This window comes from Mastomys coucha, unplaced genomic scaffold, assembly GCF_008632895.1.
Source record: "Mastomys coucha isolate ucsf_1 unplaced genomic scaffold, UCSF_Mcou_1 pScaffold12, whole genome shotgun sequence".
In the NCBI taxonomy this organism is placed as follows: Eukaryota; Metazoa; Chordata; class Mammalia; order Rodentia; family Muridae; genus Mastomys; species Mastomys coucha.
In genome coordinates, this window is record NW_022196894.1 from 51,854,798 (window position 1) to 51,867,114 (window position 12,317).

At 37.2% G+C, this 12,317-nt stretch overlaps 1 non-coding gene across 1 annotated transcript; it reads left to right on the forward strand.

The window, feature by feature from the left end:
* Positions 1 to 10,378: 10,378 nt before the first annotated feature.
* Positions 10,379 to 10,510, forward strand: LOC116086678. Its single transcript, XR_004117052.1, has one exon. It is a non-coding gene; the product is annotated as a small nucleolar RNA SNORA71 (small nucleolar RNA).
* The last annotated feature ends 1,807 nt before the right edge of the window (positions 10,511 to 12,317 follow it).

Consider the following 12,317-nt stretch of genomic DNA (forward strand, 5'->3'; position numbering starts at 1 on the left):
AATGGTGTTCCCTTTAACTTAATCTTTTCTGGAGATGCTTCATGGACTCTGCCAGATAAAAGTTTCTTAGTTCACAGCAGATATACTTGAATTGTTAATCAAGATTACCTATCACAAGTCCACCAATTATCAACTTGATGCTCAACCGTATTTTCTTATAATTTATATAGTTTCCAAATGAGCTGTAACAAGTTTCTAAGTCTGCCTAATAAAACTATCTGATACCACCAAAATATACAGTTCTTGAATGATTAGAAAGAATGGTTTTCTAGATAATCGTCTTTCAATACCCACAACTTAAACATAATATAGATTTTACAACCCTTGTTCATTCAATAAATGTTATTTTACACAATAAAGAAATAGAAGAAAAACATATACTTACTTAATTTACATGTATACATATGCAAACACTTTCTTGGCAAAATAGGAGAAAAGCACTCCTGGAAATTATACTTAATTTTTACAACATTGTATATAGAAATAACTGATATTAAAACTATCAATTATTCCTTCAGTATTCTGTCTACCTCAAGAAATAGGCTTAGTCCTTTAACTGCAGGGTAAATCTATACCTTTACTTATGGGACATTATTTCTCTTTCTCACTGACCTTAAGCACAAAATATGCTAATGCTGAGAGATACCATAAAGATACGTGAACTCCAGACATAGGTTTGGATTACTCCCATTGTGAAGTAGCTCTCTAACTTCCCTATGGTAGCTTCAGACAATCATGCCTGTTAATACCATAACTCATTTAACTGTCTGACTAATAAAATTAGGAACTCATTGTGTCCAGATGGAAATATCAGTTTCCAGTAGAATAGAATGTGTATTCTGGCTGCTGTAAGACAGACTGTCATTCATGGGAACAGGGTTTCTGGGTAAGCCTAGCATATGAGTGTGGGAATAGGTGACAAGGATTTTGCTAGAAGATAGCCACAGGTGATTGTGAGTGGTTCATTTCCAATTACCACCTTCTTTATTTCTAGACATATGAATCCTAACTATAGAAGAAGCAACATCACATACTGGATACTGATTCTGAGCATATATAGTAGCATTTCGAATAACAGAACAGTGTAAGATAGGAGCCAATCTTCCTTGGGTAACAATCTCCCTTGGGATCCTGTAGTAAGTTATGAACTAGTCACATAGTACATGAGATGCCTATCCTTTATGAACAAGTAACTTTTAAGATTTGTAAAAGGAAACATACATAGCACCTACTATGTTTTCCAAGTATCTTTCAAGATCATGACCATTTTAACCTCTGAGTTAAGTCTGTCAAGAACCAAAGAAGGTTCTGTGGCATGGAAAGAACCCATAGCAGACTTTCAAAGCAACTGTGACATAGTCAAAACTGTAACTTCCTTGAGTAGACCACATGGACTTCTGTTGTAACATTTTCTCTGTCCAATCACACTAAGGCAGTGACAAGCCTGTGACTGGACAGGAAAAAAGAAGTGGAGCTAAAGTTTTAGGAGGGGAAAGGTCAGAGAGGAGGAGGAAGAGATCATCATCATGGATGCAGGGGAAGATGACTATCCAGACCTGACATGGTTTTAAACAACCACAGGTAGCTAAGATATTACAAGGTTAGGATAATTGGGTTAAAACATTGTCTTTATCGCTGGGCTCTGAAATTATTGTATTGGCATCTTGTAAATTCTGTTCCTATTGATATATAAACCTTACTGGATAATTAAGCTTAAGAGTCATGCTTTACCGGGTACTAGGTGCTAGATGAATGATTATGGGGGTGTAGAAGATTGTATGTAAGTGAGATGATGCTGCTAACTGAGAGAAAATAGAAGGGCCCCACTGGGACATAGTGAGGTGGCCTGCCCGTACCGGCACTAGAACTTGGACCAGCGGGAAAGAGAGTTTGTGGGGTGGATTCATTTTTAATACTCCAGCAGCAGAGTTCTATTAACTCAGGTGCTTCAGCATGGTGGGAAAGGGTCAGACTAGTGAATTCCATTAGAACATGGCACTGATGTGCTTTGGGGGCTGAAAAGTAAATTCCATAGACAGAAACAATGCTGTATGAGACACAATGATCACAGATAATGTAAGCCCATGATGGTAGTTCTAGCTTTTTATGCACGGAAGCCAAGTCAATACCCAGAATTAAATACTGATTCCATTATGGACTAAGCACTGCCCTTTATGCAGTGGTAGTCATCCAATGTAGTCAATCTGACAACAGGTCAATGGCTCTTTACCCTGAAGAATAGTACAATGTTGTAGGTTCAATAATAATGACAAGTGCTTGGCAGGTGTGGTAATCAATACCAGCCATAGCAATCTCGGCTTTTCTGAGTGGAAATTGTTGAGGTCATGAATAAATGACATCTCTAACACCTTGGCGACTTTGTTCATGGTCATTGGGCAATGTCATGGATGCCTGAGAAAGCTGCTGACTACTTTTCATAGAATGAATCACACTATATTTGTTTGATTGTCAACTTCTCCCCCACCCGGTTGGTTTTATTTTTTAGGGAATATTTACATGGACACAGCCATCTTCATATCCTTTGCTCATTTAGAGAGGGCTCTTTCCTCAAATGTCTTTCTTATCTACTTTGCCAAGAGACATTTTCCAAATTTCTGATTGTCCAGTCCAATTATTGGCTATAGTTCCTATGCCCATCTATGCACACCCATCCCCCTATATGTATGTATATGTTTACTGATACATATATACACACAAATATACTGATATGTACATATATATATTATCTTTAAAGATTTTTCTTCATTTTCCAGATCCTGAAATTAAGGTGAATATGAAAATGAGGCAAAAGATATGCACAGCTAAACACTCCTAATCAAAGTTGTGATCTAGCTCATCACTGACCCATCACTGTCTCAACTTTAACCTCTCTTACAAGGTATTCTAACAGGTTGACAAAACTAAGTGAAATTTCTTGCTGAAAAGTTTCCTCTTGCTCACACAAGGTATACATTTTTTCTTCCCTCATCGTGAGATTGCTGAGTAAACTTTAATTTTTGAAGCCCATAATTTTCAGTAGTCTTAAAGCCAAGGAGAGGAAGGCAAATGCATGTCTGTGGAACAATTTTGCTTCTTCAGGATTACTAAAGAAAGACAATACATTCTGTGTGTGTGTGTGTGTGTGTGTGTGTGTGTGTGTGTGCGTATGAAATATGAAACTTCCAATATCATTGTGTAAAATTCAATAAATTATCAGGAAGTGTGAGGACTTCATAAGAAAATCTTATTTGCACACATAAAACCTTCCTAGTCCTTAAATGTCTTCTTGAAAAATGATGTGGTTGCAGCACTGAATGATATTCCTAATTTCCTAATATTTCAACATTAAAACGTGCATTTACCATTACTGAACCAGAAAAGGATTAGGGGTAAGACTGTCCTTAACAATGTCCTTAAGTCACCCTTTGAAATATCTACCAGAGAAAAAGCATTTGCCAAATAATTAGGACAGATTTAGAAATTGTTTTCCATGTAATATATGAAAGTTCTAATTGACCAAAGTAATTGCTCTACTGATTTGTACTAAATAAAAGAATAATATTCTGTAGATACATGCCATGTGTTCACCATGGGACAAACTTTTATTTAAAATTAATATTTTGAAGAACTTTTAGAAATATCTAGCTGATTTCAGAAACAGTGTATTCATCAATATCAAATCAGTTTTAACTATTTGTGAACATTAGGTGGACTTTACCTATTGATTGTGAAGTAAATAAGAAGAATAAACTACTAAGCAAAATCCTTTAATAGGGCATGTGATTATGGTGGGAGTAAAATTAAAAATAAAAATTACTCAAAGAATCATGGGTACCTGGACTAGAATTCAAAATCTAAATGAGCTATAGTGTTTAATTTCTTCATTACTCAAATGAGAATATAAACATTGAAATTTAGGTAATGACAGTCACATAGAAATTTTGTAGTAAGAGTTAGAATATAATGACATCAAAAGATATTGTTATCCTTTCAGACTGGATAATAATTATGAAACAGGCGAGGGTCAGGCCTGAGTGAATGATAAAGAAGTATTTTAGTATCATGCATACCAGATAAAATGTTCTGTGTTATCCTACAATCTTAATTTATTCAAGTTGTAAAAGAGCAGATAAGATCAGTACATACATTTTTCTTGTTTTCAAATATATGCCAATACTGATTTGGTGTAGAATTTCTATAGCTTGTTTAGCCTCTGCAAAATGTGTCTCTGTTATCTACAAATCAAACATTCTTAACTATTTTGTGTGACTCAATTTTCCATATATTGAGAACTAGAGTTTTTAAAATATTTGTCAAAATATCTTCAAATATCTAAAATAAATTATATGGTTACCAAGGAAACAAGTGGTGCAATTACTAATGCATTTAATGTTGGAATTTTGTCAAGGTAGTATATGTTTCTTTTGAATTAATGCTTTATGGTAGATATACAAAAGCTGCAACTCCTTGATAAGAGATTGAACCGTGTTCAGTTCTCAGCAATGGAAAAAAACAAAGATGTTAAACAGGAATGATATAAACATTCTTCTAAGATTGCAATGTATATGAAAATATCTATGGTTGATAATTATAGACTCTGTTGTGTCAGGGACAGTAAGACTTGGGTGGGCCTGAGAAACAAATCAACTGCTAATAACTGAGGACTTAATTTTATAGGCCTCTTCTTTAGTAAAGTAGAATTCTTGCCTCTGTAACACAAAAGAATTCTAAGAAAAAGCAGCATGAACCAGAATTGTATATTATTATTATTATTATTATTATTATTATTATTATTATTATTATTATTATTACACAAGAATTATATTTTAGCTTGGGGCTAATCCGTCTTTCTAGGGGGGAAAAAGCATGCAGAGGAACGATTGGATGTGGGGTTTTAAGACTCTTGACTGAGCCATGTAATTTTGCTGGCTTCCGAAATGAATATCAAAAATTTGACAAACATATCTTCTGTTTTGGTGAAAGTGATGCAAGAGTGGTTCCTATATACATGAAGATGATCATGACTGTTAAGACCCAAGTGTACAAAAGTTTCAGAAAAAATTAATGTTAATGTAAACAAAAGTTGATTACTATTTGTAAAATTCATAGCAAATTTCTGGGAAAGTAGTAAGCCTATACTGAGGATCACATAGTCTCACTAGTTAATATGGTTTATTATTGCTTTTTCCCCTGGTATCAGCAGCAGAGTCACTGAGCTCTTATTTATTAAGTACTTTATGGATACTATTGCTAATCCTTAGAACAACCTTGAAAAATGGGTATTGCTATCTTACAGAAGCAGCCATTGAGACTCTGGGGACTTTGGGAATTTTACCAGGATCACACAGAGTCCATGGAAGAATCCATGGCAGAATCCATGGCCTGATCTGTTTGGATCTGAGCCTGTACTCACGCTTCTAAGAGACAAAGCCTTAGGGCTCCCAGATGGGTTATCTCAGCCTCTTGCAACATGTCCTCAATGTTCTGTTAGGGTCCTTCAACTCGAGCGTTCAATGTATAGAACTTCCTAGAGGGACAAGGAGTGCAGTAGACAGAAGAATTCTCCTTCCTGGGGAGACTGGGATGGCACAGTGGCTCTCACCTTCCCGTTCTTGTAGCAGATATAGGTAAACCTCCAGACCTTGCCTAAGCCAATGATCTCTCCCGCTACAGACAGCAGAAACTCTGTCTTGTTCCAGCTCTTCCGTTCCAAGGTACCATCTTCCTCCACTTTCTCCATGATTGGACACATTGGCTTTGTCTCTCCATTACTGGTTACTCCTGAGAGACCCGGTTCTCCATTCCACCTTGGTGAAATTTCTGCCTGAAGTCCTGTTGGAGAATTCTCCAGGGGCTCATTACTACTTTAATACTGTTGTTTGAACTCTCTCTGTGTGTGTGTGTGTGTGTGTGTGTGTGTGAGAGAGAGAGAGAGAGAGAGAGAGAGAGAGAGAGAGAGAGAGAGAGAGAGAGAGAGAGAGAGAGAGAGAGAGAGAGAAAGAGAGAGAGAGAGAGAGAAAGAGAGGATTACTTTTTGATCACATGACCCCTTAATTTTCCCTCTTTTTCTATCCTTCCTTTAATCTATTCCAATTTTTATACATATCCATAATTGAAAGCAATAATTTTCATTAGTAATTACAATTAGAAAATGGCATATGTGTTTATTTCATACCGAAATCACATACTAGCTAAAATCTAACCTCTTGTATCTCAAAGGTCTTACTAGTTTCAAAACTTCAATTTCTCTTGGCTTATGCTTTAGAAAACTCTGGAAGTGGGAGGCAACAGGGGTTTGTTTGTGTTTGTTTCTTTGTTTTTTGGAGGGGAAACTGGGAATGGTGAAATTTACATGTAAATAAAGAAAATATCTAAAAAAAAAAAAAAAAAAAAAAAAAAAAAAAACAAAAAAAACTCTGTTCCATCCTTCGTCTCAGACTCAACTCTCTCTCATGACCCAAGATATTTCAGAATTACACACATTCCTCCTAAAATTCAGTTTTGGGACTATCACTAAATACAGCATCTTTAAACAATTGATGTTGTTTCACAGCAATGTAGTAGTTGGCTGCCAGCCTTGTTAATATGTCAGGTTGTGGAAAACACTTATGCCTTTAAAGGAATAGCATACTTGAAAACTCAAGCTAAGAAATACAACATGATAATAGCAGCAGTCAATAACATGCTGGGCGTTAAGGACTTAGAATGGTTTCTCATAACTGCCTGAATATCTTACTTGAGGCTCGCTAGGAACCTTTGCATGTGGGTCTGTTAAGATCTGTTTCCTAACTAGGACAAATAGGGTTCAGGCAATTATCATACAAACCTCCACACCGGGCACATGAAGTACAGAACATCACCTATTCTTCTCAGAAAAAGCAGATGGTTAGACTATTAGACCTGAATGAGAAGGATACCATTTGACTAGGAATTCATCATGATTTTTTCAATCCCTCTCTTATAGATTTTTCTGATGTTAAGTTATTGTAGCTTATTATTGTCTCCTTTTAATTTTGTAGCATGTACACCAAGAACTTGACTGGCACCATCGAATATAAATAAAATTATCCCAGCAAACAAAACTGTGGGTGGTGTTTAAATTTGTTTTTCTTGTCTCTACATGAAACCATAGAAGTATTTAATTTATTTCCTTCTCTTTTGCTCATTTTTCTTTTCCCCTGTGACACTCAATCCAGAAAACACCTGCAATTAAGTCATGTTGTTCAAGAAAGTTGTGCCTCTCTATCTCAAATATATCATTTTAAGGTAACATAACTAATATGTTATGTTCCAAAAATATGCATGGAAGACTTTAGTCACATTTATTTCTCAAAAATGTTCTATGTTCTTTAGAGACAAAAGTCTCTTTTAGAAAATACACATCATGTAACTATGTTAACAATGTCATTTTAAAATACCATATATATCAGGTTGTTTCAATAGTAACCATGGCAACAATTAGAATCCAACAACACTTTTACAGTTTGTACTGCTGAGGGCTACAGATACAAAGATTAAAAATAGAAACTTCCACTCAATCTCTCATCCCTACTTAGGAAATCTAATATAATGGAACTTCATAACCATGCATCTATTATTTATTAGATTGTTATTTAGATTTTGTGACTTACTCTGCCATTCTGGAAATGGCATTATAACTTTTCATTTACAAATGATACTAATGGGTTTTATGGTGACTAAAAATTTTGTCTGGATTCATGGTACTACCAAACAGTGCACTCAAGATACAAAATACCCAATGGAGGAGCTAGAGAAAGGACAGAAGGAGCTGAAGGAACATGCAGCCACATAGGAGGAACAACAATAGGAACCAACCAGTGTCCCAAGAGCTCCCAGAGGACTAAACCACCAACCAAAGAATACACATGGAGAGACCCATGGCTCCAGCTGCATATGCAGCAGAGGATGGCCTAGTTGGTCATCAATGGGAGAAGAGGCCCTTGGTCCTGAGAAGGCTCAATGCTCCAGTGTAGGGGAATACCAGGACAGGGAAGCAGGAGTGGATGCGTTGGTGAGCAGGGGGTGGGGGATGGGAAAGGGAGTTTTCAGAGGGGAAACCAGGACAGGTTTCCTGGTTTATACTTGAAATGTAAATAAAGTAAATATCTAATAAAAATACAAACTACCAATTCTTACAATTTATGTTTTATCTGCAATACCCAAATGAATCTTTTAGAGACTGCGTCATTGCTTTTCTGTGTTAGAAATTGTGATTTTTCTTTTTGTATTAGGTATTTATGAAAGCTTACCTTGAACAAACACATTCTTCTAACTGTAATACTAGCTGAGTTTAGGTCAAACAGTATGTAAAGTTATCTTTATTCTGTATTTAATTTTTTAAACTTCTATTTATTTATTCATAAAATGAAACATACCACTTACATTTTCTTCTACTTTAACAGAAATGTACTAACCATTTTCACAATAAAAACTTGTATGAGATGCAAAAGCAATAGCAGGCTCTTGCTCTCTTGCTCCTTTCTTCCCCCCTTGATCCCCATTCCCTTCCCCCCTCTCTCTATGTGCTCATGGCCATCCTCTACTTCTCTGCTCCTCTTCTCTCTCTCTGTCTCTCTCTCTGTCTCTCTCTCTCTCTCTGTCTCTCTCTCTCTCTCTCTCTCTCTCTCTGCTTTTCTGTCTCTACTACCCTAACTCCTCTCTTCATGCCCTTAATAAACTCTATTTTAAAAAAAAGCAACAACAGAATATGAAAGTGATTGATTTGATTAAGATATGTGTATATTTAGTATGAGACTCCAGCTCCTGCTGCTTCACAGGAATTCCTAGTGAACACTGTAGAATTTTGACAATCCAAAGTCTATGATTGTGATGAAGGTATAATCATTTTTTCACTGTAATAAATATGTTACTACCAAAAAAGCCTGAAGTAATATTAATTTGCCAATAAATGTGAACAAGTGTAGCAAATTGTTCCAGAAATGAGAGAGAAAATGTAATCAAAACCAGGGGCCTGGAGAGATGGCTCAGCACTTAAGAGCACTGGCTGTTCCAGAGGTCCTGCGTTCAATTCCCAGCAACTACATGGTGGCTCACAACCATCTGTAATAGCAGGTGATGACCTCTTCGGGTGAATTTGAAAACTATTACAGTGTACTTATATACATAAATAAGAAACTCTTAAAAATAAAATGTAATGAAAGCCAGCATAGGACGTAGCTGGTAACAAACAGAAGAGAGATTTTGTAGTTTCAACAGAATGTTAAGAATTAGTATGCTGAAGTTTTCACAAATTAGAGAACACATATGATGCAGCCACCAATCTCAATACTTTATAAATGAGAACATGCTATTTAAGTGTGCAGTTTTGGCAGTTAATATTTTAATATTTGTCAGCCCCAACTGTTTGGCCTAAGAGTCACGATCAAGCCAGGACCCTGTGCCAATGAGATCATGTTAAGGAATAAGTTCAAGAACCCAGGAGTCAAGCTCATTCTTTACAAAACTTGCTCCCAGGGAAACTGACAGGTTTCCCACGAGAGTTATACAAATCTCTTCTATAGACACTATACACAGCAACCTAACTACTGTATGTCTGACCCAGCCTATTAAACCTTCCACATAAACCTCTGGCAGAAGAAACATGGGAGGCACACAAAAGTTATATCCGTAGCCTTTTGCTTAAGGTAAAAGTGGAAAGAATTCATTCACTACATTGAAAATGACACAGCTGCTTACTTGAAACAATTTGATAAAAAAAATTTAAAAATCAATTTGTATATTTTAGCTCCAGAATAGTTCTACTTACTTTAGTTTAATACATTTCGTTTTAGACTCACTGACAAACCTAATGTTCTAGAGAAAAACTGTTATGAAAGGATTGTGAAAAGAGAAGCCACATCAAGGTTTGTGAAACTGATACTGTAATTCATATATGATAATGTTAGGAAATAACTAAAATACAATTTTCTCATTATTTTGTCACAGTTCTCTCACATTTAATGAGTGTGTGGGAAGCTTAGGGCAGCATAATTGATATAGCAGCCTGGTATGTCTGTGTCTTATAAGGAAAGAGATAAAAATACAATAATTTTTCTTAGACTCAGATTTGCCTTATAAGTAGAGACTATGATATAGTTCATGAAAATGACTTTAATAATTAACCCAATAATTGATATTTAGCAGACTCTAAGCAAATGCCAAGTACACACAAGAACAACTGAGATCAGATACAGGTCTCTGAAGTCATGTTTGTTGAACAATGTTTACAAGGCACAGTAAGCAGTCATTATATAATCTATCAGTTTGAAATCTACAATACGCTAGAGTATCCATTTACCAATGCTGGATAATGTCTTAGCTTTCAAGACACACAGAACTGCTAAGAAGAAATTGGTTCCCTTGTTTCTGAAAGTAATCATGGGCTTTTGTGCCCTGGTCATTGATACTGCAAGGAGAGGGTCCTGAAAGCCTCTCCTGATGTCTGGAAGATCTGCTCCTGTCCTTGCCAAACCCTGGCATTTTCAATACATCTTTTCTCACACAGTGTCTTCATGTGATGGCTACTGACAACAGGCTCACTCCATGCCATTTAGCAGCACTACCCAGAAACCTTATTGACTTATGAAAGGGAGGTCAAAGCAGGGACCTGCCTCAGGGAAATTTTCCTTATGACTTAGCTGGGAAATTATCTCATAAGCTCCAGTTGTATTCTACCGTGGAGCAGCCTTCCCAGTCTCCCATTGTTGCTGCAGAAGAGAAACCTCAAGAAGCCTTAGTGGGAGGAGAAGGCTACCTAACTACTCCTTCTTGCTTCCCGGGTGTTTGTGAACACCACAGGGCAAGGAAGTGGGCAGCAAGTCCAATATGCAAAGTGAACCTGGAGACATAGCCTAGTTAGATGACCATGAATCAGCTTTTTAATTCTGCTTGGTAATTGTTTAAGTTATGGGAGATTCAAGCATACCAAATCCTAACACCAACACATGTAGTCCTGTGCCCATGCCAATCTGCTGGTTCCTGAATGACTATAGTGAAAAGAGATTCTCTACTGAATTTGTAGTTAACTTTTTGATACCTCCTCAACAACTGTGAAATAAACCTTATGGATTATTGAAAAAGGAAGTAGTAAGAAAATGCATACTTAGCAATGGGAGGTTCAAAGGCCTGACACTATTACTGAGGCTATGGAGCACTCACTAAAAGGGACCTATCATGACTGCCCTCCAAAAGACCCAAGAAGCAGCTGAAAGAGTCAGATGCAAATATTTGCACCCAACCAATGGACAGAAGCAGTTGACCCCTGTTGTTGAATTAGGGAAGGCTGAAAGAAGCTGGGGAGGAGGGCAATCCTGCAAGAGGACCAGCACTCTCAATTTATCTGGACCCCCAAGATCTCTCAAACACAGGACCACCAAACAGACAGCATACACAAGCTGGTATGAGGCACTCAACATACATACAGTAGAGGACTCTCAGGTCTGTGTTCATTCAAAGATGATGTACCTAACCCTCAAGAGACTGGAGGCCCCAAGGAGTTTATGTGGGGTGGGGGGTGCGGACATCCACGTGGTGACGGGGGGGGGGGTGTGATGAGGACGTATGGGATATGGAATGGAACAGTCAGAGGGTGGCTTGTGGAGGGGAATAAAACATGGAATGTAAAAATAAATTAATTAAATCATCAAAAAGAAAATGCATACTTATAATACTTATAAGGATGTACTCATGCATATATACATAGATAGATGAATGATACGAAGGAATTTATCAACAGAATTGTCACATAAGCTAATTGAGATGGTGAATTCCCATATTATATGGGAAATCATATTCTAACTGGAAACATTGGAATATGGATAGTAGTGGTTGAGTCCAGATCTGAAGGTTTACATAACAGGAAAGCTTAGCTTCCAGTCAAAGATGAAAGCATAGAGAACCCATATCAATGTCTTCTGGCTAAAAGTGCTGCAATCCACAGATCAGAGATTGTGGGGCAGTGGGCAGTTCTGACAGCCAGAGTCCTGTACAGCGGCCACCTCAGAACTCCGGAGACCCACTGAGCAAAGTAAATTTGTTCACAAGAGATGGTAGGAGTTCGGTGATAAGCTCCTGAGGCCAATGGCTCAGATTTCAGCCCAGACCCCTCACATCTGCCCCTGCAGGAGATATGTGCTCTATCAGGCAGACAATGACTCAGACTTCCAGCATTCTAGCTGGACCTTACACCCAGTCATCTGACCACAAGCCAGGCATGCTATGCCCCATACAATAAAAGGGGTGATGTGTCCCTCCTCACTCTCTTGCTCTCTTACTTCCTCACTCTCTCGTTCTCTTAC